The following is a 7,338-nucleotide window of genomic DNA, read 5'->3' on the forward strand; positions in this document are numbered from 1 at the left end:
TAGCTATCTCCTGGGATGGAGGGACCCAAATGACTTATTAATCTTTCAAAGACAACACAGATCACCCAAGGAAGCAGCCCATGCCGCTGGGACTGAGGTCACATATTTTAGAAGGGACCTTGGAACAGATTCTCTAAAAGCGGTGACTGTACAATAATCTCGAAGGTAATAGATTACAATTGTTAAGGCGATGATAAGAAGGCGGAGGACTCTAGGGAGCAGTGTGAGATGAGAAGCAAAGTCACCCGTAACGTTACTGTCTTTCGTGGGTACTTGCCCCGCCCACTCCAGCGCGGGCCCCGCCCCCCGGCTAAGCCCCACCCAGGCCCTGCCCCCGATGTTAGCGCGGGCCACGCCCTCAACGCCCAGCTCCCCGAGTCGGAGGCTCCCATCCGCGCGAAGCACTTGGTACCCACGAAGGGATGAGAGGGCATTTGATGAGTGGGGATGGGAGGGCTGGAAATTGGCAGGGTGAGAACTGGGGAGACTCGTCTGAGTTGAATCCCTCCCTGTTCCTGCTCTTCACCCGCCCCCTTGTTGAGGGCCTTGGCTTTTGCATAATGTAAGTACTTATTTAATGCGTGTGCTGGCTGAAGAGCTCTTCATTTGTCTTTCTGTCCTTCATATGCCAATGTGCTTCCGCCTCGTGTCAGTCTAGGCTGAAGCGCCCGGAGAGGAGGGTGCTTCCCAGACGCTCCCGTTCGACCCCAGCCCCGGGCCAAGGGCAGAAAGAGGCTGGGGAGGGGACCGGCGGGACGAAGGGGAGCGACATATGACAGGCTGCTGGAACCAGATCCCATGCCAACTTGGATTCCGTCCTTTTCTCCAATAAAAGGAACTTTTCACTTTTTTTTTTAAACACCCTTTAAATATTTGGTATTTAAAGACACTGGTTTCTATCCATCTGATTAGAGGCATCAGTGCAAAAGAGAAGCTGAGTTCTACACACACACACACACACACACACACACACACACACACACACACCCTCCACCCTAGGTTTTCCCGAATGTAGCTTCTCCAGTTACAACTAGACGCAGCCCCTCCCCCACCTCGCCTCACCCCTTCCTTCCCTCAGTCTTGGGAGGAGCATTCTCCGTGCCTTCCCAAGTCCCCGAGGGGGACCTCCTATGCTGGAGTGGGGTGGGGGTAGGGTCTTCTAACGAAGGCCAGAGAGAACAAATTAGATAATCAAAAGAATTATAGTAATTGCTTTCACTTTTCCCGAGCCCGCTCTGCGGATTCCTCTCCCCCGCCCCTTCCCCGGCTTTCTGTCTGTCGGGAATACTCGGTCTTTCCGACTCCCTCCCCTCCCCCCGGCGACTCCACTCCTCTCCCCTCGCTCCCGCGTTCCCTCTCTTCCTCCGTTTTCTGGTGTGCTGGAACGTTCAGCGGAATATGATGAATGATCACCTGTCACGGCTTGTTTATTATAATGCAGGCAATCAATTACACATCCCGAGCGCTGGCCGGCCCGCAGGAAATTTATATGCTCAGCACAAACCAATGTGAAAATGGAATCTCATTTGCCAAATGTCTTTCTCCCCGTACAGCACGATGATTACAGTCTGTGTTTGTTTCAACAGTCGTGTACAACTGACAGTGCCATCATTTACTGCCGGGCTCAGGTCACGTTACTCTAAGGCTTTATTTATTGTGCTACGATGGCCAGCACAGGAAAAGGACAAGAGTGTCTGTCAGGGATGCCACCTTATTAAAAACTGGGCGGGCGGGGCGTCTTCCTGGGCAGGGCTGCAGCCTCAGCCCCTGGGCCCTGTCTCCCCAGGCCACCTCCCCAAGCATCCTGCTGCCAGGACTCCTAGGCGCGCCCCCACCGGGAGGCAGCTCTGGGTATCAGAAGCTCCACAGGTCCGGGAATCAGAAAGACCATTAGAATTCTAGTTCTGCTGCTCTCTACTTGTGTGTGGCCAGGGATTCAACCTCCTCATCTGGAAAATGGGAGTTTTAATAACCCCCTTGTAGGAATATTGTGAGGTCTGGGTTACCTGTGTTGTCAAATGTTAGTTCTGGCGACTTCACATCTCGCTCTGGCCAGACAGACGACGGCCCACTCATTCGGAGGCAGAGAGGAAAGGCTCCATCAGAAGAGATGTGAGTTGGGATTCATGCCATGTTAAAATCTCCCCAGTCTCCGCTGAGACTTGGCTGTCTCGAGATCTCGTTTCTCTTCTGGGTGGAATTTTGCATTTTTGTTTCCTTTACACTGACACATAGTGGGACTCTGGGAAAGGAAAATGGCTACCTCGCTCTGCCTCCGTTTCTGTCCTTGTAAAATTAGGCAGAGCCATCCTCGCCTTTCTAGCTGTGTGACCTCAGGCAGGCCTGTCCCCTCACCTCTCCAACCTTAGATGCCTCCCGTGAGAAGTGTAGAACGTAATTCCTAAACTGCCTGCCTCTGCCCTGCCGGCGGGATCTAGAGTGCCCATGGGTGTAAAAAGTGCCACAAAAGTGCAGCGGTCACCGCTCTCCAACCTCTTTCTGTCAGGAGTTCCGGGAGGTTCTCAGGGTTTTGCGGCACAAGGCATTGACCCAAATTTGTAGCCCCACAGCCCTTGGCATAAAGTGGGAGACCAGTAAATGAGGGGCCGACAGATTCTCATGTGTATATTTGATGGTTCTTTATCGTTTCATATATTTATTATTTGACGTACGTGTTTGTTTGAAGGCTGTCTGCCCCTCTGGGATGGAAACTCTAGGAGGAAAGGCCCCAGGCTGATTTTGATTAGCTCTGGAGCCCCAGCACATAGCCTCTACTTGGCATTTCCTAAAGAAATCAGTAAATATTTGTGGCTTTAATGGATGAATGGATGATTGGCTATATGAATGAATGCATTACTAGGGCAATCTCTGTCATGCAGAGGGTAGGTCCTGGTGAAGGGATGTTTCCCGGTATCTTCACTATTTCTTATCTTCACAGAATCAGGTTATTTGACATGGGCCCAGCCTTGTCTGGGTACCTGGGGTTATGCGTACTGCCTATATTCAGACGGTGCCAGCTGGTGACAGATCACAGGTGAGTCCGCCTGGCTACTCCTACTGACCCCTCAAACCTACATTCCCCTGAAGAACTCCCAGTCACTCTTGCACCTCATGTTGCCTTGAAATCTCCCCGCTTCCCTAAACCACGGGTTCCTTGTGGACAGGCAGCTACACCTTTATATGTATTTGGGTTCCCCAAATGCCCAGTTGCCATACCTGCCTAAAACAGAAGTTTTCAATCGATCCATAAAGATGATCTTTTCTAAACACGCATGAATGGGATACAACTTAGAACTCCATTAAAACATGCTGGGTCAGGGGAAAAAAAAAAAGATCCGAGCTCATATTTTAAAAAGCAAAATAATTAACAGCTGTGTCGTATATTTCGGTCAAGTGCCTTGGATTTGTGGGAGGGATTTCTTTCTAGAAATATAATTATTAGTTGCCATGATTATAACGATAACCGGGGGGATGGCACGCAGCCGTGCCTCCCCAGCAGAGCGGGCTGGGTGAAGCGGGTATTCCCTCCGCTGACTTGCTTCACTAGCCGACTAACAGACCTTATTCCCTGGCCGAGCGGATCATATCCTGCCAACTCCGGCTTCCCAACATGGAGGGGAAGTGAGAGCAAGTGCTGTGGGATCCTGGGGGGGTGGAAAGCAGCCTGTGATTGCTGCTGCTTTGACAGTTGAGGCTCCGAGAGGGGCTGGCAAACAATGGGAAATGAAACATTTGAGCGGTTGCAAAAAATTCCGTGGGAAATCCCCCCTGGTGGTATTTATGGGCGATGGCTGTGACAAGGGGAGTTGGGGGCTTTCAATTTCAAGGGTTTCTGAGCAGGCCACAAGAACTTCCCCCCGGGGCCACAAGAGAGGGGTCAGTCTGTCTGTCCAGGAAGGATGTGGCCCCGAAAATGAAGGCGAGCTGCTATGGCTTGTCGGGAGCTCACCTACAGCTGTAGAGCTTGGGCCTCCGAACCTTCTGCTCTAAGACAAATCCCTCTCAACTATTCCCCTCGAGTTTCCCTGACCTCAAGAGGCTGGGGGCTTAAATGATTGAGGGGATCTCCCTGGGGCTCAGCCTCACCTGTAGAATTGGGGGGACCTCAGCCCCCTGCAGACATCGTCTCCCGTTTCACTGAAAAACCCCAAATCGAGGCCTCACTGCAGTCCCCATGGCGTTTCCCTGTTAGCAATGGCTCCTCCTGCGTTCTCCATTCCCATTTGTAACGAACATTTATGTATTTGTCTGCTGCTCCCCCCACCCTCATTTGGAGAACAAAGTGGACTTTATTAACCAACCCTTGTTTTGCTTTCCTAGAACTAATAAATATTCAAAATACTTAACCACTCTTGCTAATGCCTTGCTGCTGCTGCTGCTGCTGCTGCTGCGATAGAATATATGTGTTTATAGATCCACTTAAAGGTAAGGTTTATAGATTTTTTAGGGACACTTAGCAGATGAGAAAACCGAAACTTAAAGGGGTTAAATAACTTGCCCTTGTGGATTAGTCATGAGGTTTCAGTTGCAAAGTGACAACCTCCTAACCTACATGGACTGGAGCCAGGTCCAAAATGGACTGGAGTGTTCAACTGAAAAGCAAAGGCTGCGTCAGCTTCAGGCATGGCTGGATCCAGGCCCCCAGGTAGCTCTTCAGGAATCTGCCTCTCTCTACCTCTTTGGCTCTGCTTTCTCTGCACTGGTTTCGTTTTTAAATGGGCTCTCTCCACCTGTTTTCCAGATGTTTCCACATCTTCCTAGAGTCAAATCTCTCCTGGTTGAAGGTCCCGGGGGTAGGTCTGATGGGCTCTGATAGGTTCAGCTACACCGATGACTATGGCAAGGAGGGTGGGTTGATCTTACTGTGCAGGCCCCAGTCACATGCTCACTGCTGGAGCCTCGCCAAACCACATGCACCGAGTGAGAGTAAGTAGTTCCCCCCAAAATATTAGGGTCCTGTTTGCAGAAGGAGGCGGAATGGATGCTGGGCGGGCAGAAAGGCCTGATGTCCTTACTTCCATGTCACACTGCCAGTCAGGGGCAGGCAGGTCTGCACACAGATCCGCCCTCCACCTTCTCCATGCAGTTGGAGACCACCCTGGGGACCCCCTCATGCTCCATCCCATCCTGGGACTCTAGCCACACCCTTGCCCCATGAATTTCTTCTAGTTGGAAGTTTTCAAAATAAGCATCTTTGGAGCTGCTGGAGGGAGGAAGACAGTGCTGAGAAGCAAGAAGGGTAGGTGACAGAAACTCAGAGGCTGTGGCTATAGGACTCCCCCCACCCCCGCCCGCCCCTATTTTAACCATGCAGCAATTCTTGTGTCTGTTTGTATATTCACTTCCCTTATACACTTTTTTTTAAAAACAAACAGCTCGTATTTTTAAAGCTTAAAAAATCTGCAACCCTTGCCCTCTCACCCATTCATAAATGAAGAACAATAGCTCAGGAAGACGCAGGAACTTGACCAGGGCCACCTACGCAGCCACATAGGGCAGAGCGAGTCTGAGAAACCACACCACTGGGTGCCCATGTCCTGCCCTTCCCATTTGCAGCCTGGCAGGTGGGTTGAGATCTGCGGGCACAGACCCTGCCTTTCATCCCTGACGCCTTAGCCAAGGATGCAGGCCTTAACACTCATGGAGCCGCTTCCCAGAGCAGAGCAGAAAGAGGAAACATTCAAGCAGCTTGAATTTTCAAGTCTTGGGGTTTCTTGCACCCGGGCAGGCAGCTGCTGGGGACTCTCTGTAGGCAGGATCCTGCCAGAATGGAGGAAAACAGCCAGATTCCTGCGACTCCCTCTTCGTAGTAGGCGCTGACATCACCACTCCAGGGAAACTTACATGAGTCAGCCACGTGCTCCTGTTCAGGATGTTTACAAACAACTGCTCTGCTCTGTCCTCCCGAGTCTGCAAAGCGGCACCAGCCCTGCCAGGCCTTCAAACACACCTGTCTGCAGCGCCGGTCACTGCCAATCGTCCTAGCTAACCTTTTTTGAGTGCTTACATTGTTTTCCCTGAACGGCGTGCTAAGTGCTTGATAGATTCTGTTTTACTGAACCATTCCAATAACCCAATACAACAGGTATTATTATTGTCCTTGTTTTACAGGTGAGGATACAAAGATGCACAAGAGATGGATGCATTTCTCCAAGATCCTCAGCCAGCCTCAAACTCAGGCAATCAGTGTCTAGAGGAAGAGCTCTGAGTTATATCGCTACGCTAGACGCATGATGCTGCTTTGGACAAAGAAGGCGTCGGTGCTCACCGCACCCGCACACGGACAGACAGAAAGTTCTCTGCTTCCTTCGGGCCTTTCCTTCCACCACCCAGGGGCTCCCAGCCGAGCCTGAGGCTGCTGTGTTTTCTTTTTTCTCTCCCACACTGTCTTGCCTGGTGGCTTCAGCAAAAACACACACACACACACACACACACACACACACACACACACACACACACACACACGGGATTCCAAGGAGAGAAGTACTGTAGGACACAATGGGCACGGCTCATGAGGTGCCAGCAGAATGCGGGGAAGTCAGGTCAAGAGCGGCGCACAGTCCCATGACTTAGGCTACCTTGCAGGAGCTTACTGAATGCGTGTGATTTTTAACATCTTCAAGTTGGATCTCCTCCAGGCCCGCCAGCTGGAGCTCTCAGTCCGACTCAGCTCGCCTTAACTCAATTAACTAAGCTGGGTTGAGCCGGGCTGAGCTGAACTCAACAAGTATTTCTTAAGCACTGAGCTGGCTGCAGGGGAAAAAAAACCAAGAGGGCGAGCCACAGACTTTGCCAGACTCAGCCCTTTAAGGAGATGCCTTGCGCTCTTACAGGATAACACGGTGCCGTGTTTTCTAGGTACCACTGTCACAGGTTTCCACGTCTGCACTCCCCTCTGTGCTATGACTGACTTCATATTTTCCCTTAAATAAATCATTTTTTCTCAAAGTACATGAATTTCCTTTTGAACACTTGAGTTAATTTTTTATTCTTGAGGTGAAAATCATGTAAGATAAAAATCAAGCGCTTTAAAGTGACTAATTCAGCGGCATTTATTACATTCACCGTGTCCTGTGACCATGACTTCTGCCTGGTTCCAAAACATTTCCATCACTCCAATATAAAACCCCACACCCACGAAGAAGTTTCTCCCCGTTCCCACCTCCCCTTCACCCCTCACCACCCCCAATCTGCTTTCTGTTTCTCTGGAATTGCCTATGCTGGATATGTCACATGAACGGAGTCACACAATATGTGGCCTTTTGTGTCTGGCTTCTTTCACTGAGCGTCATGTTTTGGAACTTCATCAACATGGTAACATGTATTAGAACTTCATTC

The 7,338-nt window shown here is 50.6% G+C and overlaps 1 long non-coding RNA gene across 1 annotated transcript; it reads left to right on the plus strand.

The window, feature by feature from the left end:
- Positions 1-363: 363 nt before the first annotated feature.
- Positions 364-6,951, plus strand: LOC109382241 (uncharacterized). Its single transcript, XR_002123901.1, has 3 exons — positions 364-562; positions 2,939-3,034; positions 6,112-6,951. It is a non-coding gene; the product is annotated as an uncharacterized LOC109382241 (long non-coding RNA).
- The last annotated feature ends 387 nt before the right edge of the window (positions 6,952-7,338 follow it).

This window comes from Hipposideros armiger, unplaced genomic scaffold (assembly GCF_001890085.2).
Source record: "Hipposideros armiger isolate ML-2016 unplaced genomic scaffold, ASM189008v1 scaffold_62, whole genome shotgun sequence".
Taxonomy (NCBI): Eukaryota; Metazoa; Chordata; class Mammalia; order Chiroptera; family Hipposideridae; genus Hipposideros; species Hipposideros armiger.